We start from the raw sequence: 27003 nt of genomic DNA on the forward strand, positions 1-27003 counted from the left end.
CTTCAGCAGACAACAGCTTTTCAGAGCAGAGTTTGCTGATTTTTTTAAAAAAACAAAACAAAAAAAAACCAAAACAAAACCTAATTTTATATTCTTGGCGATTTATCATTAAAATCTGGCTCTGCAGTTATTAGCACATTTGTCTGTGTTGGGACAAACTCATTACACATGTTTATTTTTGCTTTTCCCAGACTTCAATGAATCAGTCATGAGAAACTGGCTTCAGGTTAGACAGGCCAGTGCCTGTGCAGATTCAGCAGAAACACCACTGACACACACATTATCTTGTTCTATTATATATCAACTGCTCAGCTTGCACAACTTGGGACTGGGCTTTCATGTTGCAGCCTTTAACACATGACTTCTTCTGTAGACTTGTAGCAGAAGAAGAGGAACGAGTGCCCGAACAACAGGGAGGAAAAGATAAAGGTTAGCTGAAAGGTAGGGAAGAAGTAAAAATCAATGGTTTGAAGAGAATAGTAGAGAAAGGGAGAGACAGATGTTCAGCAGCAGAGGAGGATGGAGAAAGAGGAACTTGTAAAACAGAGGACTTCTACATTTCTATTATCAGACTTAACCTTACATTTTTCACCTCTTCATTCTTCCTCATACATTTCACTTTCACTTGTCTCTGTCTGACTCACCCATGACTTTATTTATTCATTTTTTTAAGGCTTCCATGGTAAGATCAGCTTGACAATAAACACTTAACTCCAAGGACATTTCAACTTTTAAAGCATGATCCCAAACAACAATTTCAAGCAGGGGCAGTGAAAACAGGATCTGAGCTAAACAACAAAATTGATTTCAAATCCTCCTCTTCTTTCTCCAAGCCCTCCAAATCTCAGCACCTTGTAGCCTGCATATCAAACTGTCTCCCTTCAGCGGCCTTAAAACCACTGACATGAGAAATCACCAATAACCCCCCCCTCCACCCCCACACTCTCTGATTCAGTGGCATACCCTGTAGCAGTGCAGCTTGCAGTGACTCTATCCTTTTAAAGAAACAAAGCAGGCACCGTGAAACTACAGTATTAAACTGGACGACCCCAGACAGCTGACAGTGACAATTTCATTAGCTGAGGTTGTTCCTGAAAGACTGCCCTCATCTCCCTCTGCGCCAGTCATGCAGGATTTACTGATGACTGGGTTTTACCAGTTATGACTAATCAAAAAAGTCCTTTTCACCTGAAGGACAGGGTTTAAAGTCCTATGAGTGACCTCTCTGAAGCTTAGGTCGTTGTGTACATAAAGATGCTCAGACACTATGAAAATCTGAACTCACAGGTGAAAACACATTATCAAGAAAACATTACTGAGATGGTCCGATGGCACATTCTCCTTGGTGTAAAAGCACCATTTCAAAGTGAGAAAGGGCTGAGCGTGAAAAGAATAAGCATAAGTTCCCACAATGGGTGCTTATCAGTGGGGTTCGATTTAACAATTAGTGTTATTGTCAATAAATCTGTCAATTATTTTTGAAGAAACCAAAATATTACCACATTTAAGAAGTTGGAATCAGAGAATTTTTACTCTTATTTCTTAAAAAAAACCCAACTCAAATATCAATTTGAGTATTTTTCAGAAATAAGAGTAAAAACTCTTATTGCTTATCAAATAAGTTGGCAAATAATTTGGCAACTAACTGATTAACCGTTTCAGCTCTATTTACTTAGGTTTATCCAGTAATTGAGCATTCGCCCTTATGGTTGTCTAACTTGATTCCAGGTTTAACACCTCTTATTGAAAAAAACAAAAAACAAAAAAAAAACCTTAAAACACAGTTAAGTCCAGCCTTTCATTTCTGCACAACATCCCAGGATTATGGCCTGGCTCTTTGGCTTTATTGTATCTCAGTCTACTGTAAATGATTAATCTTTAAGTAGATAAAATGTCAAAAAATTGTAAAAAATAGCATTCACAATTTTTTAGAGTCTACAGTGATGTCTTAAATTGGCTTGCTTTATTCGATCGTCAGTTCAAAAGTGTGTTGGAGCTGTGACCTTAATCGATTAAGCCTGACATCAAGCTGATAATAAAACACACAACTTGCCGACAAAACATCATCCTGAAGTTTGGCATTGTCTTCTAACTGAATCTATATAACTCCTCATACTTGGGTATATCAAGTTAGGTCTGCCATCCAAAGCCAATTCTCAATGACCATATTGTGACACTATCCTAAGCTGGTAGTGTGAATTCAGTTACATTGAGGATTAAACAACTTCTCGTAATCTCCGCGACCAGCAAAGTACAAGCTGAAGACAGGCCTATATAAAGACAGAAACAGAGCTCAAAGGCTCAAACTCATTTGCACTAACAGAAGTCTCCTCCCTTCTGGTGCACCAGAAAGCATGCCTCGACACTGAGCTGTGTTCAAAGCAAACATGATTTGAGCAGGCGCTAAGTGCTTGGGAAAGGCACTCAACTGAAGAAAGTAGTTATATGCATGCAGCGGTTTCTTTGCAAAGTTCATTATCTGGAAAGAAAACAAATAACCTCTTACATCCACGCATGCAGATATTATGCTGATAAGAGGCAATGGGCACTGTGTGTGTGTGAGGCTGTAGATATGTATATGCTTTAGGTATTTGTCTATGAGAACGCTGTGGGTATGAGTGCATATAATGTCCTCCTCCAATATTCACCTTGGCTGCTATTTATCAGATGCTTTATGTGGTTGTTATCGCACAACCGGGCTGTGTAAAGGATAAAGAGAGAAAGAGAGTTGAGAGCAAGCATGAGGTTCTGCTTCATCACACCAACAATAGGTCTAATTTATCTCTGCTGTATCAGATAGTTGATAACCAGGGGCAGACGAATGGAAATAACCAGAGAAACAGGACGTGGGGGGAGGTGATGAGGGGCGGCAAGGACAACCTTTGAGACCTTTCGATGACAAGCAAGGTTACTGGTCCCTGAAGCTTGTAAACTCAAGGTACAAATATGACTTAGTTAGCACGCACTTTATGTGAACACTCGCCTGTAATTTTCTTTTCACTCAGTATGGATACGTCAATTCTTAACCGAATACAACATTTTATTTAACCTAGCAGGACTTTAAAATATACAGCTTTTACTACTTTCTGAATCAATCTATATTATTAGTTTGATGTTAAAATCACTGCAGTGCTCAACATCAAGTATTGCCCGATTACCCATTGGCAAGTAAAATGCGAAGGAGTGAGCCATCTCACTTCTTTCTCATCTCTGTTGAGAGCTGCAATGCGCAGCACCAATCGGGCACTTGTGAGTAGGGCTGCAGCGATATGTTGGTTTTAAGACTGTGAAATAAAAGTTGACGATTATCATATCGCCTACATTTGCTTATCTACGATATTTAAAAAAAATGTGACTGTACAGAGAATGTCACCATTATTTTAGTAATTTTATAAAAGGGAAACATTTTACATATACTTGCATAAAAACATGGTTTCAGGTCTTAATTATAGTGATAAAGCATTTGCTAAACCAAAATCAGCCCTTCTATTTTTAATTGGTTTAAGGGTCATTCTGACTGATTATGATAATAATTCTCTAATACCATGAAATCAAGTTATTCTCTGAGACGATTATCGTACAGTGAAAATCTCACTGTTGCAACCCCACTCAAATCTCTTCGGGTAAAGACAAAGTGAGCTGCAGCACAAGCAAGCATTTCTATCATCCTGGAAACAGGAGTTTAGCTGGATGTGGGTAAAAGACCAACTATGCACAGTTTGCTGCAAGTTTGAGAGCTGGGTAATTTTTTTTTTTAAAGAGTTAATATTAGTCTCTGATGTTATTTGATCACTGCTGGTAAATAAAATAAATCATATAGGGGCAATTAAAAATTGACTTTAGGAAAGTAGATTTCTGACCCAATTGCCCAACTGTGGTTGTGTGAAAAACGCTGTTGTTGCACTGTGCAGTGAGATCAATATTTTCACAAAGATTGAAGTTCTGTGTCACTGAGAGCAGCTTTAGGCTGAGCAACAGGTCGGCTTCATGTGACTGCCGGTTCAGTGCAGAAATATGTCAACAACAGGAAACAAGGCACACATTCATCAAGCCCCTCAGGATACACGTTGATTCAAGATCATCAGGTCATTGTATGACAACGTGAACTTTATTCTATATTTGAATAAAACCACTTCAGCAAAGAACAATAATGTCTTTTCATCACATAATAACTAAAAGTCAATTAGTGCTTTTCATAAAATGATTTTCTACAAATCTTTGCCTCTCTGTTCCTCAGTATTTGACAAGTAAAACAAGAGATTTTCAGAAAAATCCCTTAGTTTCTGTCTTACTCAAAGAAAAAAACAAAAATGTGTCATCACAGCAAATGTGCTATGGGATTATACATCTATCAAAATGGCAATAACATACCAAGAAATCTATATGTCAACAGAGACTGAAACAGAATCAAGCCACTCAATGATTAAGCCCATCATCTCAATAAAGATGAGTGCATGACCCTTATACTGGATTTGCACTAATGTTGACTGAATCAGCAGTCTCACTTTATTCCCTGGGACAGAGCTCAACAGCACTGCTTATGCTGATGTTAATGTGACTGTGTTTAACGGAGCATGGTGTTATAATTAACACCAAGCTTTAACACACCATCACCAGGCCCATTATGCTTTAGCTATGTCACTCTGGGGAGACAGTGCCAGCTATGATAGGGGCCACTTGGGGGACCGAAATGCTGGCTTCATGGCGTTTCTCCTGCACGCAGGCTGACACAAACACACGTACACACACAAAGACAGAGCTGCACATTTACAAGCACAAACTCTCTCTGTCTCGTTGTCTCTCTTCATCTGCCATTCTTGTTAAGGTGAAGTGTCCCATCTGGAATGAAAACAGCTTGAGCTGGTGCTTGAGGAAAATCACACACACATCACGGGCATACACACCACAGTCACACATAAACCCAAGCAGATACACACACACAGGCATAAAGCTGCGAGGCACTCACTCTGATCTATTGTTGTGCTGATTAATGTAGCAAGATTTTTAGGTCTCACTCTTTTTTTTCTTGCAAAACAGATGAAAAAAAAACAGGGACATCAGTGATGATTCATTAGTCTGTCTGAAGAGGCAGGGCTAGATAAATAATTTTCTTTAGAGCACACATATACTCACTTAGACTGTGAGTTCTCATCTTCTTAGGCTTTGTACTTTTGCTTCTGACATCCTTTTAACAGGTGCAAGTCCACATTTATAAGCAGAAAGCCTTTTCAGCTGGTGCCTTTGACGACTTAGAAAGTGATACATTCAAATCCAAAAGTAGCACACTGATGTTGTGGCTTTTCTCACACAATAGGCTACTTTATTTGAATAGTCAAAATCTCTTTTTGTGTTTGCTTTGCCAGTAGGGACTTGTATGAGCTTTATGTAGTACCACAGCATACAATCATGCATCTGATCTAAACACAACGACAATCAGGCAGCTACCCTCGCGGCTGTGGAGGTCAAAAGTTTAAAGGCCATAAAGGGTGCAGAACAGCTGTCATAAAATATGATTTATAATCTTAATTTATACATTTTCCAAAGTTTACAGGCCTGACACAATTCTAATGCGAGGACCTTGCGTATAGCCAGCAGCTGTGTTTGTAGTGACTGCATTTGTATCTAGTGCAGCAGCAGGAGTAATGAATTCCTCCACCAGTTTATGGGAGATGACCTTGGGGAATGCCCCAGAATAGAAAACACTGATGTCACACTTTCTGTCATTTCATAATCTTGCAAACATCGAAAACAATACAGAGGCTGGTTATTTAAAAGCACAGTCACACAGTCCCCGGGGTATATGCTTGCATGTGTATAAATTCACTTTGTTGATGCATGCATCAGTCTAGAGAAAAGGCATTTGTGGAACAAAGATGATTATCCTTGCATAAACAATCTACTTGTAAAAACACCCAAATTGCTCCCCAATGAGCTGTAGTCGCACCAGCTGCAGAGCAAAAACGGGAGCTTAATGGACACTTGATGATGTCTGGATGAAGGGGCTTCGGTCAAAACAATTCAACACACCTAGACCTCTGAACCAAAGACACAAGTGCACTCCCACTGCAGCAGTTATATTTAATTTTTACAAAGTATTGTCAAGAGCACAAAAGCTCAATTTTTTTGTGTCTCTGGTTAGTAATGTTGGTGATCCTTCATGTACATTTTCATGTATCAAAGTGTTTAGAACCTGGCTATTTCTTCAATATCCCATTTCTCCATTCTCCATGCATGTGGTTTATATATTTCAACAATGAATTTTATTGCTAACTATCTTATTACCTCATTTCCCCCATTAGGATAATTTAAAATCTAATCTAATCCAAGCTAATCTTATCTAATCCAATTCTACACAACAAAACACAAAAACATTTTATTTTCCTCTTAAACCTTGAGAAGTTAAAATACAGAACACATAATGTGCCAATACTGACCAGACAAAAGCAATAAATCCTCCCTTTACTGAAAATATTTCACTTAAAGTGAGGCACTTGCTGCGGTGCAACTGGAGCCAGATGTTAGACATCTATCAAAGAGAGTCGTTCCCGGGTGGAAAGCAGAATAAAAGATCACTTCCAGGAAAGGCTACGCTTCAGTACAAGGTTGAGATTATATGGGTATTAACAGGGAGCATGCATGCATCCACATCCATATGTGGAGCCTTAACCTGAACAAACACACAGGGCACACACACTTACTGAGTCGCACTTTGAGCAAGACATGGGTGGCATCATTGTATTGTGGTATCATTAGGGTATACCAGGGTATTTAGAAATCCCAGTGGTGTGATTTTAAAAACTGTTAACTTCATACTGGAGAGGTTGTATTGAGGACATTTTGCATGCAGTGCACATAATGTGCCCTGAAGGTTATGCCTGGGCCACACTGTATGTGTGAGCAGTGTGTGTTCACATTTACGGCACTTGTTGCTTTGCCGATGCCTACTGTTATTACTACTGTATTTCCACAATTAAAAGCACATACTGCACCTATTTATGAAGCTCTGCAAGCTACTGCATTGCCAACAACACGGTCCTGTAAATATTTCAAAATGAACAGCCTTGTGTCAACAACTGGAGGGATTCTGTTGACAGAAACGTTGTTGGAGCGGCCTTTCTTTTGAAACAGAATCAAGAATGGTTTAGTTAAAAAAAACCTGTATTTTCTCATCTCTGTGACAGATAAAGACATTGACACTTTAGTAAAACATGGTGTGGAGTCAATAAGATTATCAAAAGGCAATTTTCAATGTCAATTTTTGCTGAAAACTGCAAGTGTCATGCAGATAAAAACTGGCGAGAGTCTGTTTCTTTAAATGTGCCGCAGCTGAGCAGCGCTGCTCACACTCTCAGTGTGGCTGCTCTAACCTGGTGACAGGGGCGCCGAAAATAAACACAACAGGTTTTTTGTTGACATCTCATGAGTGTCTTATGTATTGAATAGACTTAAAACGGCAAGAGACAGCCTGCAGAACATAATGAACTCACTGGGTCAGGGTTGGGGGCTGCACACTCACCGTATACCCCAAAGAAATTCAGGAAAGGTATGAAGATTTGAAAAAAAATAGATACCGCCTATGCCTTTGAGCCCTTGGTCACTATTCCAGTAGCTTTCCTCAGTGGCAGGTGACTCAGCCTGAGAATCTACAGTGAATCACCAGTTTTCATTGTCAGATTCACAGTGTATCTACCACCCCTCACTCCCTTTCCAACCCACACCCAATGCACTTCCACTACACTCTCTTTCCTAAGCGAACCTGGAATCTATCCATCTCACTAGAGGCTGTCAATCATAGACTTATCACCGTAAAGGAAGAGGAGCAGAAAATCACACAGTTGAGGTTTAAAGGCTCCAGAGAGCAAGAAGACAGTAAACAACAGCAGCAGGGGGCCGACGGGCTTCCTTTTGCAGGGGCTTTAGAAAACAAAGCTGGTGACACTGTCATGTTTATACATTAAAGCTGTAGAAAAGAAAAACCTGTCTGTATTCGTATTATGGGAAAATACCATCAGTTGTCATGATCAAACTGTTAGTTTTTTGTAGCAAAGTGCTTTTTGGTAGTGGGTGAATATAATTGAGACCTGACTTGTGAAACATATAATTTAAACAAACAGTTTAAAGAGTCATTAATTCAAGCCGGAGGCTGTGAGATAATTTACCATTCTCATTGTCTTCTAATATACTGCAGGTGATGAAAAAATTCAAATGAGTAAAGAACTTCCCTGAAGATTGAAGGACAAGTCAAAACCCTAACAACCCATTTACAAATTAAATAGTTCCTTTAGAGAGCTGAGAAAAGGAATTTTAGCTTACTGCATGTGACAACACACAAATGTTGGTTATATTTCATGGTACACAGGGTGGAGTTAGATGATAAGCTCAGATCGATACCACTCTGATGTCTGTACACTAAATATGAAGCTGAAGCCAGAAGATTGTTACCTGGGCTTAGCATAATTAGCATGTATCTGTTCAAAGGTAAAACAAAATCCACCTACTATATACACTGAAATTTATAATAAAAAAACCTGATTCTGAGGGTTATCATGAATGCTTGGATAACCCCTGTGTAACGTTTGTGTGGGAAAACATGAAATATCTTGCTCTACTGATGTCACACCTCCAAGTCAAAGCTAGCTTGCTGCCAAAATAAGGGAACATCTTATCAATCTGGCTTCTGTTTCAGCTTGGATACGATGGAGATTGTGATGTAGCTGATAGGCCTATGTGGTTTAGCACAGTCACTTTTGGCGTGTCCTCTGTTGCCTGGCAACCTGACAGTGACAACAAGACTCCACATCTTGTTGATTGTACGCTTCCACTATATAGTCATGTATTTTTTTCAATTTAAACTAAAGAGACGTGGTGTTTAGATAGCTTTAGAGGTGCTGGTGTGTGGATTTTGTTATCTTCAGTCAGAGCTGTTTTCCCTTGTTTCCAGTCTTTATGCTAAGCTATGCTAACAGACTGCTTGTAGTTAATTCACATTTACATTACAGACATGAGAACAGTATCAATCTTCTCATCTAACTCTCAGCAAGAAAGCGAAGAAGGGTCTTTCCCAAAAATATCGTTCTATTCCTTAAATGAATAGTCCGGAGAGAGCTGAAACTATGCAGTTCTTCACTGGTGTTTAAACTGACATGAGGGCGACAACATTAAATGTTTTGCTTAAACGTTTTAGCCCCAGTCTGCAGGAGTACAATAGTTGTTTGCTGGGGTCTGCTAGAGGCCAGCTGCATTCATTGTAGCCATCAGGTTGATTCTCCACAGTGTTTTGGGGGCTGAACAAAGACAGATGCTATTCAACGGACAAGCCCAGCCTGTATTCTGTGACCTCAATCTGCCGCGGACCTGTTGTTATGCAGCGAGCATTCCACAAATATCTCCAAACAGGCAAAAGGTTAAAGATGCTAATAACAAAGTAGAGGCTGTCTCCACCAGCCTGCTCATGAGAAACAGTAACACATTACTAATTAAAAACCTGCCTGAGAGAAAACAGGGAAAAATGAAGCTTGAAAATTTTATGGAGCAGGAAAAAATGTGCAAACGCGGCACGGCAAGATGGAGGCTTGATTTGTCTCTCGGCCTCACATTCGGTCTTTCTAAAACAAGGAGCTTTCATTCATCACTTTATGAGGTAACTAAATGGTGTACCTGGAGCCAACACGTCTCTCCACAGAGAATGGCTGGCCTGTTTGTGCGATGTTGGTAAATCACAGAGCCTCACACATTTTGGCGAGGCACAGGTACTAATCAAGAGTGCACACATTAAAATGACCAATAAAAACACCCCAACGCAGCACTGCTGTATGAATACTATCATTAGTGACTGACCGTGTTAGCAAACATAGCTTTCAAACCCTAAACATGGCATTTACCCTAATCACCTGAGCTGAGCATTTAAACTCGAGGGAAACAAGACACTCTGTGAGTGGATTCAGTGCTATTCAGGCAAATTACTGACTGAAATGCTGGTATTTTTTAGAGGGCAATTCATTTAGCAATTGGGGTTAAAAATACCCACAAGCGTAAGACGCATGTCAGGACCAGGCACTGCTGAGTTTTGCCAGACACCAAGAGGCTACAGTTAATTCATTGCTATGGTTTTGGAAAAAGGAAATGGGGCAGCTTCGAAAAAATGACAGAGCCTCCAGCTGACCAGAACTCACTGAACTGTACATATGATTATACAAGTGGGATCAAGCAGCACATTAAACTTGTTGTGTTACATTTCCGTGCAGTCTTTGACAGGAGCCATGTGTCTCAATGCAGCCGCTGCACGCGGGAAAAAAGAATGACTTAGCATATAATAACCTGGCCAGGTTTCCTTTGGCCACCTCCTTCAGCCTCGCTGCCTCTTCTCATCTTTTACTCTTTTCTTCCTCTACTCTCACTCTTCTTCCCGCCTCCACTTGCACAATCTTTTCTCCTTCGCTCTCACTCTGTCTTTTCCTACCTCTCTCTCTCTCTCTCTCTCTCTGCAGCAGCCCTCAGAGCGGCCCTGGTTTCATCAAACATGTGATTCCTATTCATAGAATGTAAACAGTAATGCAGCCAAGCCAGTGTTTCCATTTCACATTCAGTGCAGTTGAGCAGGCTGGCTTTAATTTAACCCTCTCACTGCTACACTGTAGTAGGCTCCTTTTTCAAAACAAATTTCAGAATAAATCTACACTGATATGTAACATTTTGACACAGCTCAAGAATTTACATGCCTTATGTCTAAAATCCTGTTTGTCCTCTTGGTATATTAAAAAAAACATTTTTGAAAGCTTAAAAATGTATCCCTTTTATTTGCTGAAAATATTTTGCTTCAGACTACAAGAATCCTGATAAGGAGAACATTTCATGCAAAAGATTTTCAACAAAAGACACTTTTCATTGCATGGCAAGCATCTGTCAGGCTTCAAGGTCAGCCTGCTCTCTTCACCACATCAGTGGAGTATGAACGCTGTGAGCTGTGACTCATTGCAACGGTTAGCCTCCCTGGTTACCACCGTCTGCTCTTGACGCGGAAAACATGGGCTGGAACTCTGGGGACAGGTTATCTAAGTTCACCTCACCCTTCCTCAGTGGATCTCTCAGAAACTCCCAGTATTATATAACACATTACGACACGATTGTACGATGCATGATTGATATTGTACACAGGTGTGTCAGTTATTGGTGCATTGGATGTCATCCAAAGCAAGCTTTAGAGTTGACGGGATTTGCTATTAGTTAATATAATGATGTGATGACAGACTGTTATCTAAATGTTTCCTGTACAAACCATTAAAACATTACATCTATGTATGTGAATCAGTGTTTCCCAAGGAATAAAGTGTATGTGTGGCAGCAGCTGGCAAAGGGTGGAGTAATACAACTGCAAACTTTAACTTTTCATCTCTTTTAAATGTGTGTATATATATATATGTATCAATTCATAGGTTTTTGCAGGTCTGTGAATGCAGCGCAGGTGGAGCTCTTTTTTAATTCCTCATCAGCAGTTTGTGACTCAGGAGGGTCGATCCATTCAGAGATGATCAGATCAGATCGATGGATGAGAGGAGAAGCTGCTGTGAGTGAATACAAACTTTTAGACCCAGCAAAATAAACGGTTAAGTTTCACGTTCAATGTGCCTGACATTCTGTTGCTACATCTGTGCCCAGAGTGGGGTCTATGCTCCAAGACAGTGGTGTAATCAATAACCGAACTGTATACACATGTATATTTCAACAAACCTAATGAATTTTCAGCTCCAAAAATAGAAAATCTGTTTGTGGCAGCAGATGTTTTAATTGAGGCAGGCTGCCACAAACAACTGAATGTGTGGGAAATCTGAGAAATTAAGAATTTAGCGCTTATTTTTCAAATGTGTCTCACACTTTAACACAAATCACAATTATTTTTTTTAGCATTATAACAGTTTTTAAAATTGTTCATATCACCCAACTATAAAACAGGGGGAAGCATGGGTTGTGTGTTTGTGTGGAGCTGCATATTCTTCCACCTACATTATATTTAAATGCGATTCTGAGTGCTGCAACTATGCCCTCCCAAACCCTTCTATAAAAAATAAGCTGTGCTTGTGCATTGGAAATAATGTGTCAGTAACAGTGTGTGCACAGTGCTATGTGCTTCTGGGTGTGTTTTTGTCTTGTTGTTTCACACGACCAGTGTTGATTTTGTCAATATATTCACTTGCAGGTGTGTCTCACATGACTCTCCAGACTTGTCACTATGGGTGCAGCTGGGTGTGTGGTTGCATACACCCACATTCATTCTTGCAGCTGTATTTGTTTCCTATATTCCTTTCGCAGCCTGTCAGCAGTGTTGATGGGGGCTCTATTGTGTGAAGGACATTTGCTGATGCAAGACACTGAAAATGAAATAAACAATCAATTCTTGTCAAGCGTGAGACCAAGCCAGACTTGCTAATTGGTTTAATACATTTATACATGAAAGCCGAATGAAATGAGATTTTCACAGGGTTGTGACAGTGAGTAGAACACACCTCCTCTCTTTCACCCTCCACTTAATGCTCCTGCCTGTTACAGCTTGGCAGCCTGTGGGTAATAAACTTAATACTGTCAGACGCCGTCTCATCAGCTCTCTGAGGCTCTTTTGCTGCGGCGGGGAACCTTATCAGGCCCCAACACAACACTGAGAAACAACCATGCCCCTGCCTCACTTCATGCCGCTTCCATTATTCATGTGCATTTGCGCAGGTGAGAACAAACCCGGGATCAGAAGTTGGCAGAACAGCTTATTAGATATTTAGACGCGGCTGAGCCTGCTGGAGGGAGAACGGAGTTACCACTAACTGTCAACAAAGGCGAAAATGTAATCGTACGCATGGCTTCGAGCCCAGTGGCTAGTGTTAGGGTTGTGAACTGTTGACCCAGAAAATCTGGCTTACAGATAAACTGCAGTCAAGTGGACAGCTTCATGTAATCCCTCTCTTAAATATTTTGCATACAGGAATTGGACACACTATAACAGACCAGGGCACATAGAGATGGCTCTGTTTGTTCTTAGACACCAAAACATTTTTTCTCTCATCATGTTCTGTCTCCTTTGTTTTGCTGCTTGCAGATTAAAACTTTGAGATGCACTTTCTTCTTAAGCCTCAATTTGGCTGCCGAGGCCGATTAAAACTACAAAGTTTTCTCTCATACACAAAGAATATTGACTAACATTTTCAAAAGCCACTTCACCTTGAATATTGTCCAAGAGCTACAACATTGATTCTGTTTTCCTGTGACTAAGCTCCATAGAACTCCTCAATCACTAATATTTTGGAGCAAAACGATTCTGCTGCATGTATTGATGAAACTAAAACAACATCAAGGATGATGGAGTGAAAAAGCATATTCTGCAAAAACTTGAAAAACCTATTGTCTTGCTTGCAGAAAACAAACTTGTGCTCACAGTTGACTATAACTCCGCTTCAATTTTTCTATAATTTTGTCTGTGTGTATATGCATGTGTAGAAGAGCACGGCACCAAGTTAATAGCTTACCTTTTACTGGTATTTTCTATATATATGCAAATTTACTCCACATAGTGGGAGAAAGCAATCTACGCGCCACATAAACGGCACTTTCAGCTTCACGAAAAGAGGTTCTTTTCAGTGGGAAATTGCATCCTGTACACCTATATTAGCCTGGAAAGACTGTCAAGAAAACAATAGCCCTCTGTATGAAGATTGACGATACATTCCTGAAAAGTTTTCCCATTGTGAGAAACAGCTGACGTCTTTAAATGCATCGTATTTGTGCTCGAAAGGAGCTAACTGATCCGTAAGGCGCCAGCCACTTTATCAGTGGCTTGCCAAACCGTATTAGCAAACGATGTCGTTCGAGTTGGCGTTATTGATTCTAGAGGAGGCAGATACACAGGTCAGGACTATAAGGTCTCTAAGGCAACCAGAATCCAAACTACTCATATAACAACTGTCCTTATTGAAAAACATCTATGATTAAAATGCATTTGTCTACTTGAAATTGACAAAAGAGTTTGGACATTTCTGCTCCTTGCAGTCATTTCACAAGAGAAAAAAACTAAATGTTTCCGGAAGAGAAAAACCTATCCTCTTGCAGCTACAGATTTAGCGTTTGTGGTGATAAGATTGAGATAAAGGAAGACAAAGAGTCAAAGACAGAATGCCTTAGTGGGGAATGTGTGTGTTATTGTGTATGTGTGTGCGCTAGCTCATGTGCATGCTGTTTCCTAAATGTGCCCACACCGGCAGCTGGGGCTCAATCTTCCAAACTGTCTGTACAGCCTGCCAGCCGAGGGAAATACATTTATATGCCTGATACAAAAGATAGTAAAGATGAAAGACTTGTTGGAGTTGTCTCGGCTGAATCATCCGTAACCTCATTACACACAGTCGGAGCAACTAACCTCGTTTTGGGGACGACTCTGTCTCCCTGCCTCCCTTTCTCAACAGAGGTGCAGAGGGGGAAAAAAACTGTGTGAAATGACAAAATGAAATCGACGTTTCAATATTTTAAACCCTAGATGGATTTTCCATTCCAGCTCTGGTGCCCTCAGTGCAAAAGGCCTTGCTGCCACACCTCATGCTGCACGTTGGAGAAGCACGTGCGCCTGGATGTACATCGGCTGCATTTATCTAGATGCAAAGGGAAATTTCTCATAACCGTTAGATTAAACTGAACTGTCAGCAGTGAGAATAGGCTGCTCGACCAAAAGCCATTAAACATGAGCTCTTCTGCTCTAAGTACAGCATTCACCTTGGATCACAGTCCATACACTCGGCCCCAAACGTAATACATCCAGGAGGGCCATTTGCAATTTCAATTGTAGATGCAGATGGTGCCATTTTTAAGGCAGGACATGTTTGTGATGTGTTACTAGGCTTTTCTGTTATTCATCATGACCGGGTGTCAGGTAGAGAGAGAGAGAAAATATAAAATAGAAAATGAAAGGAGACGATAAAGAACACAGGGAGGTGAGGAGAAATCAGCTTGAAAATAGATCACACACCCAGAGAGAGAAAAACAAAAAGAGCAATAAAGTTAAAGGGAGCGGAGAGGTGGGAGACCTTGCCATCGGTGTGACCCCAGGGAGGGGGTTCCTGTCCTCTATCTAGAGCTCTCGCTCTACAAAGTCAGAGCCGTCTATTTATACTGCACTGTAATGTTTGGCATTTCCTTCGAGGGGGGAGAGTATGAGCCATTGTTTTCCTTGGCTGCTGTTCGATTGGCTCAGCAGGCTCCATGCATCGAAATGTCAGAGGCTTGTAGCTCTATTTGTTCGATTAGTTTTATTTATCGCTGATAAACAATCATTTGTTCCTCCTTGAGATGGGAAATCTTGTTAATCTGAGCTTTGACAGCTGTCAACTTTTTTTTCTTTCTTTTTTCCTCTACCCTTTATGAAATATTGATACGAGACGTGTTGGAGTTTGCCCGTGTGTACATTCTGGGAGAGGCAGCAGCATCACAACACAACAGATCTGAGCTCACAGCTGCAGCAACAATGATGTTGCAATGATATGCAATACATAATCACGGCAAACACAGTCATCTGCAGTGGTGAGCAGTCACTCAAAACTAAGAGGGATACTTTGCAAATATTCAACCATTTTTTTACATTTTTTTTTTTATCTTGCTGGCGCTAAGGCTGTTGCTTGAACTAAAGATCATACTTCTGCATTTTCATATGCCTAGCAACATGAACACAGAAAGTACAGAAGTGGATCAAGCGAGAGAGAGAGAGAAAGAGAGAGAGAGAGTTGTTGATTTTAAAATATCAATTCTGATTTGTATTATACCTGATGCTTTGGCACCACATAAAAACAACACCACATAAAACCAAAAAAAATATAGAAGTCGACCTGACATTGATTTTGATCATGTCACAACCTAAATTCAACCAAATATCAACAGCTAATGACATTGGTGTCCAGCTGGAACTATAAACAAAGATTCGGATTCTAAAAAGTTTTCAGAAACATATTTTAGTTCCCTTGTTGGCTGCTATACAAGAATTTGTGAACAGGGAGTGGGTGCCGCACTGTATCCGGTATTGTTAAAATAAAGGCTGAAAAACTGAGATAATGCTGATCAAATATAAACCAAGATTCTGTTACTACTTTGCCTTTTTCTCGCCTCAAATGTTTTTATGAACATTTATTAGCTTACTGTTTAACTTTAATTTGAGATTGTTTGTTGCAAGCCAGCTACCATATTGTTTCTTGTGTCAGAACAGACTTGCTTGAACTACGTCACCCACCAGCAACAAGCGTTTATTGGTCTGGTCAGTGGTGTAGTGGTAGCTGGTGAGATAGCTGAACTACTTAGTTAGATGGGTAGGTTATCAAGGAGGAGGTGGACATACTCTGTAAATGACAGGAAAACGAGGTGGGTATACTCTTTTAACCAGCGTATACCCTTCAGACGACTGGGTCAGGTGCAGTACATACAGGTTTTCCACCTCTTGAGCAAACACAAATGCCACAGTCCTTTTCTCTGTCATACACCACCGATTTAAAAAGTTTTTGCATATTTCTACTGCAGTTTTGTGAAAAGACCGTTTTATCACATAACTGTATCCTTTAAGGAGCTGACAATTTCACGAACAAAGAGGCAGGCAGCATAATATCACAGAAATATGTAAATATATGCAGCTTAAATTCTAATGTGAAAGCCTACTGAGGAAAAAAAGGCTACATTTTCTTTGGCTATGATGGAGTTAGCTCTTACACACTCTCAGAACATTTTTTGAATAATGTGTTTGTGAATTGAGAAAACAAAAACACACTCCCCCCTCTCACTATAGCTCTGCAACTGAAGCCGACACAAATCAATAGGTTGTTAGTTAAACAATAGCTACCCAACATTGCCGGCATTTTAAAAATAGCCATTCCCCAAGGCACTGCAAACCAAAGAGAATAATTGTGAAGGTTAACAATGCCTACTGCTACATCAATATTGAACTGAACTGATGGCCTGGAGACTTCATAAAGGAGCTCAGTGCAAGGTTCTTTTTTGCTGGAGGCCAGTTCACAAGAACTCCTACTCTCAGTAATGATGTGTCTGGATAAAATGGTCAACTTCAGTGGAGTAATTTTGTATTCATAAGGAACTAACAGTGTTACAATACAAGCTGCAGGCACTGGCAGGTGAGCTATGTTTAGCAGAGTCTTTAGAGAATATCAGAGATTCCTAGAAATCGCTGTAACTATAGTCAACCAGCAAGAGATGAGCTGCTTTTAGAAAGAAGGTGTTCTTTAGAAATGCCTGCTGGGTGGATGAGTGTGTATGATGAAAGTATGTACGTGAGAGCATGAGTAACTCCAGGACTTGTTTTTTCTCCTCCTCTACCCCCATGACTTTTTGTCTTTGCTCTCTGCTATGTGTAGCTATTAACCCTCCCCAGAATCCCCCAAACATCCTTGAAGCTCAAAAATCTTTTTTCACGCCTCCCCCTGTTTACACCTACCCTCCCGAACTGTCTCTTTATAGTTATTTATCTCTCCCTGCCACCGTTTTCCATGCCCAATCCCACTATTTTTATCACCACTGCATCCTAGCCTGTGCTGGCATTAGTATAAAGATGTTCATTATAGCTCTGTCAAATGGCCCCGAAATAAGGAGCGAGACTTATTAACAGGTTTCTACTATAGTTAGAAATCTTAATGAAAACAATCTTCAAATGCAGTGACGTGTGAAGGAAGTTGGAAATTTTACTTCAGCATACTTTTGTTGAATCTTCCATCAGATATATAACATCCTCAGAATTAAAAAGCACCTCAACACTATGCTCACACAGCAAGATGTTTTGCACATGTACAGTTTTTATCCCTGGATCACATCCTCCTCCACTTCCATGGCTCCTGCATCCCAGAGAGCGGAGGTGTGGTGCGCCCTGCCCAGCAGAGAGGCTTCTGGGGTGGGCAGCATGACAGCAGAGCTGGGCTTGATCCCAAGCTCCCACAGCCAGCAGGTGAGATCATGGGAAACACGTGCGTCGCTGTAGGAGTATACACGGGCAGCTGGCTGTTAACTAGCGTGGTGGGAGGTTGGACGCCTCCTCAGCTCAGCTGCTGTTAGGCGGGAGTGGAAAAGCCTCCTCTCTTTCTACTGCTGTCTGGGTGGATTTTAGACCCCAGAGTTTTAAAATATTTATGTTTTTTACACACGCTAGAGCAACAGGGCAAGCTAAGGATGTGATCACACCTAAAGCTATTTTAGTTCAGACCACAACCCAAAGCTGTAAAATTAAAAGCAAGCATTGTTTCGCAAACAAAAGGACTCTAAAGTTGCATGATTATCACCTTCACCATGGAGGTTGTCTTTATGGTTCGGTTTGTTTTTTGGCTTCTGTGTTTATCACAGGGAATATAGAAAAACTACTGACCCAATGTACATGAAACTTGATGGAAGGGTGCAGCATGGACCGAGGAAGGACACATTAAATTTGGATCCAAATATCAGGGCAGATACACAAAGTCTTTACTTTTGATATGTTGCCAGATAGGGCAATGTCCTTGGCAGAGGTCTGTGCTCTCCAAGTGCCCTTCCAGTTACACATACTTTTGCTAGGTTACAGGCAGTCAGAAGTATAAATAAATCTCTGCATTTAGCTGAAATTTTACCACAGCTCACTAAGGAGGATATGATTACATGTTTTTAATATTCTACAGAAAAAATATAATCGTCTCTTACCTCCTCTGTAAAACTTTCATCTCTGCTTTCCCACGCTTTCAAATCTCTTCTCATTCACACATCACCAAATAGTATCTCAGCAAACAACTGAATAAAGCTGTTATGTGTTGATCTAAGTAATTGTAAATAACAATATTAATTTCAAGCTGATCTCTTCTTATTGAAGCAAGCATCTGCACTCATTTCCAAAATCTACCCTCCTGCTAACTGACTGAGTCACATTTTGAGGAATCTGAGAGTACATTAGTCATTCAATTATATTTTTTCACCTCCCAAAACAAAATGAAACAACTGAGGGAAACGCCTAAGAGTGTTCATGGTGTGAATGCAGATTTAAAATAAGAGATCGTTATTGTGTCCAAGGTGCAATCTAGAGAGCTCCTTGGCAGATTAAGTTTCAAATGGCACCTCTGTCAAACCAATAGACTTAAGATGCAGCAGAGGTAATGGCAGACAATTAGATTTCAGCCTCATGGGATTCCTTTGCACACTGATGGTGTGTAATGTTATCCAAACACTCTGGACTGTCAGCCTTTTTACCCCGGGGGAACACTGCCAATAAACCTTTAATGAAGTAAAAATGTGTAAACAATCACCTGTTACTGTGACAAAGCTTTGGAGCAAAGCTTGTAATCTGTGGCACGCATGCCCGATGGGATCATTTATTTAGTACTGGAACTGTGTGTGTAATCTGTTATCCATGCACACATCACTTGTGTACATCACACTGTTGTTAATGTCATCTGAAAAGGTTTGAAACTTGTGTTAGATGAGGCAGTGAGACAAGAAAAAGAAAGACAAGGACAGAAAGTATCAGCTGAAGGATAATTGCAAAAACAGGAATGAATTAAGTTATATTTGCCCTCCATCACTCTTTTGGTATACAGTATTTCAGTCTAGAGATAATAACAGTTAATCAACAATCGATTAATCAGTTGCTAAAAATTTAATCTAACATTTAAAATCTAATCTATCAATCAACAGGCTATTCAATGCTGTCAAAATATACACAATACATTGCTGTGAGCTTTGAGGATAAAATGCATTTGGTAGTGTTTTTGAAATTAGCAAAGATTTTATATTTTTTTTAAATAATGACCAATGATTGATCGTTAATTTTACCAACAATCCATTAAGGAAAATACTTACAATTTGTAACCCTATTTCCGTCTTTGTGTATTTCAGATAATTGCTTTCCAAACCTCTCTGTGCTTGGTCAATGGGTTGTTGAATCTGGAGTCAGTGCAGCCTGTAGCCCCGAGCTAAAGCCTGGGCCTCTGCCTGCAGCTTATTGGCTTTCACTGGTTTACCTTCAGAGACTGGACCCTGACATGCTCTCTGCCAGCTTGTCATCTGAGCTACCCGCAGCCTCCACACATGTAAAGTTATAACTTAATAAGCAACATTTCACATCATATGACCTATTTCCTGCACTCCATCTCACAGAGGACAAAATTTGGACTAAAACAGGTTTTGCATTAGTAGTCAACTTGAGGTCTGTAACCTCTATCAAGAGTGCAGTATATCTGTTAGCATCCCAAATTTCCTTCCTAAATGGGCTTACAGTCCATTGTTCCTAACATGTAACGTAGATGTCTTGTGAAAGACAAGCAAAATCTTGCAAGCTCAGATTTAGCTCTGAGATATTAGTCTGGAAAACATCCACTAGGGATCGATTGAGAGAAACAGCAGGAGGCCAGACCGATCAGCATATTATGGGATGTGGATAAGGTAATGATGGAAATGCTGACTGCATAGCGTTTGCAGGTCTAATTGGTTAAACACTGACCAAATTAAATGCAAAGCAATGTCGGTCGATTATGCCTTGAACTAAAGCAAATGTCTATTGATCATAGCATGAGCACAGCACAAGCTTTTACATTTGAGGACAACTTTCAGAGTTCCAGAAATCAAAAAACATGGACCAACTTTTGGGTTCAAGAGCAAGAGTGTGTAAGTTTAACTTCAAGGTTTCTCCCAAATATATTCACATTTTTTCATCAAAAGTGTTCCACTTGGTAGGGCTGCAATTAATCATTATTTTCACTAGAGAATAATCTGCCGATTATTTTCATGATTGGTTAATTAATCGTTTAGCCTATAAAATGTTCAAACATTGTGAAAAATGCCCAACATAATTTCCCAGAACCCAATGTAATCAGCAACTAATCTGCCATGAATCTACTGATTATTTTCACTACTAATCAATTGGTCTTTTAGTCTATTATATGGCTAAAACATTTGAAAAATGCTAATCATAAGTTCCCAGAACCCAAAGTGACATATTCATTTACTTCTTTTGTCCAACCAACAGTCCAAAACCCATGAAGTCTTCATTTACTATCTTAAATGAAAAGGAAAATCATCTAATTCTCACATTTATGAGGCTTGAACCAGCAAATGTTAATTAATAGATTAAAATGTAGTTGACAGTTAATTTTCTTTTCAGTCGATTAATTGTTGCAGCTCTATCAGTCAGAGAGTGTTGCATGCCAATTGAGCAGCTGGACTCAACTGCTCAGTCCAAATCTGAACTTTGCAGTTGAATCAGCAGTGATGCAGATGTTTAACACCCAACCAGCACCACCATAAAATCACATTAATATTGTTTTTGGCCAGAAGGAAAGAGTTTAGCAACATGGTGCCATGCATGAATACTCTTTGCTGATCTACATGCAGTGTGAAATGTATCTGGAAGACGGGCTATGCCTGCACTCTATGCAATGAAGAGATCAAAGGAGTCTGGAAACAAAAACAGGAGGCAATCTGTCACACCATGCATCCATCCCTGCTATGTCTGCCTCAACTCCCACATTCATTCCCTTGATCCTTTCTATATCACACAGAAACCACTTCCTCTGCTAATGGATGCTCCCCAGTAAAGACCTGGCAATCTGTTAGATGCATTCAGTTTTTGTAAACTCCATAACTAATTATGACAGCCTTCATATATATATTCCGTGCATAATTTCACCTCTATCAAAATAATCATAAGTGCAGTTATAAAATATGCCATTTTTTATACTGAAAACAAGACTGAAATTGTCTTTCTTTGACAAATATAAAGCCATCTACCTACCTCCACTCGATTAGTGCCAACTATTTGTGACACACTTCACTCCGTTGCAGGAGGAAAGTTTAATGTTAGAGTAGAGTAAAGGAGTTTTTATTCCTAATATATGATTTTCAACAGGATGACTAAGTCGTCTCTGAAGCAGTGGCTGTTAGAGCCCAGGAATGTAATGGCTGTTCCACCTGTTTTGACACTTCCTATTTAACATAGCTAGAGAGCCACGCTTTCTTTCTATGCTGTGCCAAGTACTTTTGTGCTTAATAAGAAGCTTGTTCCAGATCCTGGTTGTTTTGTTTCACTTAGATTTGCAGATATATTTTGAAACAGAGCTTTCTGTCAGTACACACACATTGGCCGCTGATTTATACAACTCACAACAGCGTGGAGAGCATTCGATACTGTGATTATGCTCACTTCAATGCTACCAACACATCACTTTTGTACACAGCATGAAAGCATGTCCTCCCGGGCATCGCTGCTATTATAAAACAGACAAATAAATATAATAGCATTTCTTCCTACCACAATAACACAAACACAGTATTTTTTAAACCAAAGCCAGACGATGGACCAGACGATGTTATGTACTGATATTACTGGCAGTAGCACCAACTTCAGACTGTTTCAAAGTTTCATCAAGGTACCTGGAAGACTTTCAAGACCTTTTAATGCCACTTGGAATTAGATGTGCGACTTATGTCACCTATGAAATGAAGATGAAAAAAGTTCTGCCTAGCTGGGCTTATTCCTAAGCTGCTGAACACTAGACGTTATTTAAAAGTCCTGAAGGACTTTTGAGGACCTTGAGTAAAGGTGAGAAACACAATATAATTTATGATCTAATAAGTGCTTGAAGACGCCTTGATAAATCAGCTAAATGTCACAAGTCGTTTAATGAAAGAAATGGCCACGGGGGAATCAGAGATAGATTTATTTTAGATATTTAAACCAGCACTGAGGAATGCAAGGACAGTATACGACCAATTACATGTCTGCTGCTGTTTTCTTCTGTTTAATTAACATCCTCTTACAGTCAGATTATTGCACTCAGTACACAAAAAATCAAAAGATTTAAAGTATAATTATGTTCCAGTTCCTGTGCTTTAAAGATACAGGTTCTAGTAGAAACATTCCTCCTGTAACCTGCATTTTACAATCCAAACCTTACAAGATATTCAGCATGAAAGCTTTGTGTTAATCAACAATGTTAAATCTATCTCCCTTGATCCATTAAATTCACACTGACACCCATCATTGGACAACAATGTTTCTTTAAAGCTACCACTTTCCCTTAATCTGCTCGCTGTCCTCTTTGAATAGAAGGAACTTAACTCACAAAAGACCAAACAAAATACGTTAATAGCAGGTAAAGCATACACACAACAGTGAGCTTTGCAATGTGCCTTAGAGCCCTGACAGGAAACAACACCCTCTATTCCTCACAGGGAGACTCAGAGAGTTGGATGGAAGGAGAGGGGAAGGAGACAGATGATTGATGCATGGATAAACCAAGAGAGAGAGAAATGAGAGACACTTAGAGTGAGAGAGAGGCAAAGAGATGAGAGACAGACCACAGCAAAACAACCCTAAAGATAGACGGACAGTCAGAAAAGGGAATGTATGGCTCTTGAAGGTACAGTATAAGTGGCAGCCTAGAGCACTGACTCTTGTTTATTTGAGATGGAAGCATACACGAGTGTGCCGATGTGTAATCGGCCTGATGAGACATGTTGTGTAATGGTACGAGACGGGGCAGCTCCAGGGCTTTATTGCAAAAAAAAAGAAAAAAAAAAGGGTAAATTACTAAGACAGTGCACTTATATAGGATGCGCACGGGGCTGATCGTGCTCTTAGTCCACCTTGTCATTGTTTTGCTCGCTCAAACAGATGCCACAGAGAGAAGCAGAGTATCAATCTTTAAACAGGAGTTACGATCCAGCAAAGAGTCGCTGATTTAAGTAAAGGTTAGCGCCAAATGAAAAGCACCTCACCACTAAAGATGTACTCCGTTCATCGCATTATACAATAGCAGTGACCTTCCCTGTTAATGCTACCCTAACACTTCAGCACACAGAGGCATTCAAAGCAGCCCAACAACAAGCACATTCCCTCATACTGTCAGCTGAGCTCAGCAGGATCATCAGAACAGAGTTCAGCGCCGTATGAGCTGAATTATGTGCAGCGACACTTCAACACCCTCCTGACAACTTTGTGCATTTCATCACTATTTGACAGGGTATTAATTCTGGGGCACTTCAACGCTACCCGGTGGCAGATTTGTTTTTGGTTTCAAGTCAGTGTTCATTGCTTCAGAGCAGCTGAAATCAGAGAGGAAAGACTTTTGGCTCTATCTATGTAAAAATGACATATGCTGCAATGATTCTGGGAGGCTGTCTCTTCTAAAAACTGAAAAATTAATCAACATTCAATTCACACTAGAAAGGTACTGCACAACAATCCCATCTATTACAGGGATATTACAGTGCCTCAGAAGAAAATAAAAGTACAATTTTACTACTGAGCATCAAAGACATGCCTTTAATCCTGCAAAATGTTACAATAACAGTTCAGGTTACTGCTTTTCTGTGGGAAAACGAATGCCAAGAATTTCATGGGGACCCTTATCTATATAGAAAAACCAGATAAAATGTAAATAACCAAAAGTGTCTGTGCCATGGCACAGAGCCTGCAGCTCCCCCCAAATGAGCCTGAAAACCCCTTCAAACAAGCAGAGGGACACACATGCTCGTTAAAAATGTTTCACATACTCTGGCATGATGGCAACACATGAATCTCACTGCTGAATCATTCTAATAACAAAAGTCTGCCATCCTCTGCGCTGCAGGGGCACCCAGAGTAGGGTTCAGGGTCTACTTAATATGGTCTCGTGGGAGTTGCAGTGGACTTTTGAAGTGAAATGTAGCAAATGTTTGATATTACAAAAAAATACTGAAAATGATTTCAGTGATGAAACCATGTTAAATTTTCACTCTCAAACAGAATGCAGTTTGGTAGCTTAGTACACATATAACACAAATCTGTCCATATATGGCAAAACATCATATTGTGTCCGCTTAAAACACACACAGAAACCCTGTCCATTAAGCACCAAGTGTCTTAAGTTTCAGCATTAACACCAGCAGCCTGCTTCAGACACGTTCGTCTGATTCTGGTCCATTCAAGAGAGAGCTCACACATCAAGACAATCCCTGAGGATGGTGGAAAAAATAACCACCGGTTCCCGTTTCTATTCCCGGGCGCCTCTCTCAACCCGGCGCGTTGTGCGCTGCTTCAAACCTGAAGCCCGCACAGACGCCAGACCGAGCCAGACACCTCCGTGCGCGGAGGGGAGGGGTTACAGACACCTACCAGCTTTACATGCCGAACTCTCTTTTCTTCTGTCATCTTGAAAGTAGCCCCTAAATGAAGTTGGAAGAAACACAGGAGATGTGGACAGAGCCCGGGTAACGTGGAGGACTCCCTTCTCTTCCAAGTCTGTTCCAAACTGCGCAGCGCAAAAAACAAAACAGCAGCCCGGTGCGTTCAGTGAGTGAAGCTGCAGCGCTCCGCTGGCGACAGCGCCGAGGCAAGCGGAATATTCAACTTTGGAAAAATGAGAGAGGGAAAGAGACACGCTGAGAGCGAGCGCGCAAAAGAGAGGGAGAGAGAGAGAGAGAGCAGCCAGACAATCACAGGAAAGCGGCTCCTCCTACCCATACAATACAAAAAGCAAAAACCAGCAGATAGAGGAGCCTCGTTGCTGAGCAGAGCCGGGAAGTTCAGACTGTAACTGTCACTGTAATAATTTATTTAATGTGCAGAAGCAGACTAACACGTCGCACTGATTCATACAGTTGACTGGATAATCAAATATGAATCTGAGCACAGAGTTAGTGATAACAATTATTGACTTTGTGGGGTGGAGGTGCCCAGTGTTGCACACACTGAGGTCACAGACGGTTTCTTTCAGCTCACCAGAGGCAGTTAGAGGAGATGACAAGCTGTTTTCCAGCCTGCATGACGAATGAATTAATGACCACAATGGCTCCTCATTTTCTTATGCTGGAAAATGATGCAACCCCTGGAAATAAAGCAGGCCTCGGATATTAAAAGTCCTGCGTTGTTCATTACTATCAATAAGTAAAACAGAGAGGTAATATCATGTTCAATTGCAAAGAAAAAAAAGGCCCAAAGGCAGCAATTAGAATATTCATAGATTTCAACTTGAGCAAAAGTGGTTTATAATAATGGCGATATCACACTTTAATTTCCCGGATTAATTATATGATTCTGTGTGTGTGTGCCAAGTAATGCCTGTGTGTTTTAGTGCGTGTAATACTCCTACATGACAAAGTCTGCCTGTTACTCAGAGGTCAAGTGTGTGGGATTTAGGGGGATATATCTGGAGAAATTAAATATAATAAGTATGATTTTTAAGAGTACACTTACCTGAAAATAAGAATCTTTGTGTTTTCGTTTCCATTGAATGAGCTGTTAATATCTGCATAAGAAGCAGGGCCTTGTCATGTTGGACTGCTATGTTTCACCACAGTTAACAGCCCCTTTTTAGTCAAGCTGAACAGTGTCTAAAAAAACAAGGATTTTTTTGTGTGAAACTGCTTCCTTCAGTGTTTTTACTAGTTTAAATCACCATGTGTATTTGTTTCAGAGAGGAGGAGACCTCTGTGGATAATTTGGCTCCTGGTAAAAACCTCCTGAACGTTTAGATCTTAAGTTATCAGAGAAAAAAAGGTGAACATACAATAGTAAGTGCGGGGCTGAAAACCTGTCTGCGAGGAACAGAGCAGCGTTGGTTAAACACTGATTTAAAACATTAAACTGTTTTTTTTTTTTTCAGTTTTAATCACTGGGTCCATTTGTTTTTGGACAAAACCTCTGTGGATAATTTGGCTCCTGGTCAAAAACCTCCTGAACAAAGAACACTAATGTAATCCTAACTGGGAGCTAACGCTTGGCACACGGGAGAAGTTTCAACTGGTTGCAATTTGCAAGTCTGCTAGATGAAAATTTAATCCCACAGACTGCTCCTTTAATGGTTGAGTATGTGTCCCACATTTTAAATGTAGTATTCCCATCGTATTCCTACAGGATCTCACACTCACTGGAGACCTACACTACAAAAAATATATCAGAGAACCACTCCAACTTTGTTCTGAGCAGGCGGGTTGTCTGTCTGTGTCTGCAGGTGTGTGTCATGTTGCTTTGGTGTGTGAATATGCATGGAA

General features: G+C 40.3%; 1 protein-coding gene across 4 annotated transcripts in view; it reads right to left on the reverse strand.

The window, feature by feature from the left end:
- Positions 1 to 27003, reverse strand: part of mid2 (midline 2) — a 183195-nt gene that overhangs the window by 95578 nt on the left and 60614 nt on the right. Inside the window, exon 1 of one of the 4 annotated variants that reach the window (XM_042493807.2) lies at positions 25127 to 25385. The exons of 2 other annotated variants lie outside the window; for them this stretch is intronic. The gene's annotated coding sequence lies outside the window, so the exon portion shown is untranslated. Of the gene's footprint in view, positions 1 to 25126; positions 25386 to 27003 lie in introns of those variants that run through there. One more of the 4 variants, XM_042493810.2, reaches the window with a different exon arrangement.

Source organism: Plectropomus leopardus, chromosome 8, assembly GCF_026936395.1.
Source record: "Plectropomus leopardus strain MGB_pleo_1.0 chromosome 8, ASM2693639v1, whole genome shotgun sequence".
In the NCBI taxonomy this organism is placed as follows: Eukaryota; Metazoa; Chordata; class Actinopteri; order Perciformes; family Serranidae; genus Plectropomus; species Plectropomus leopardus.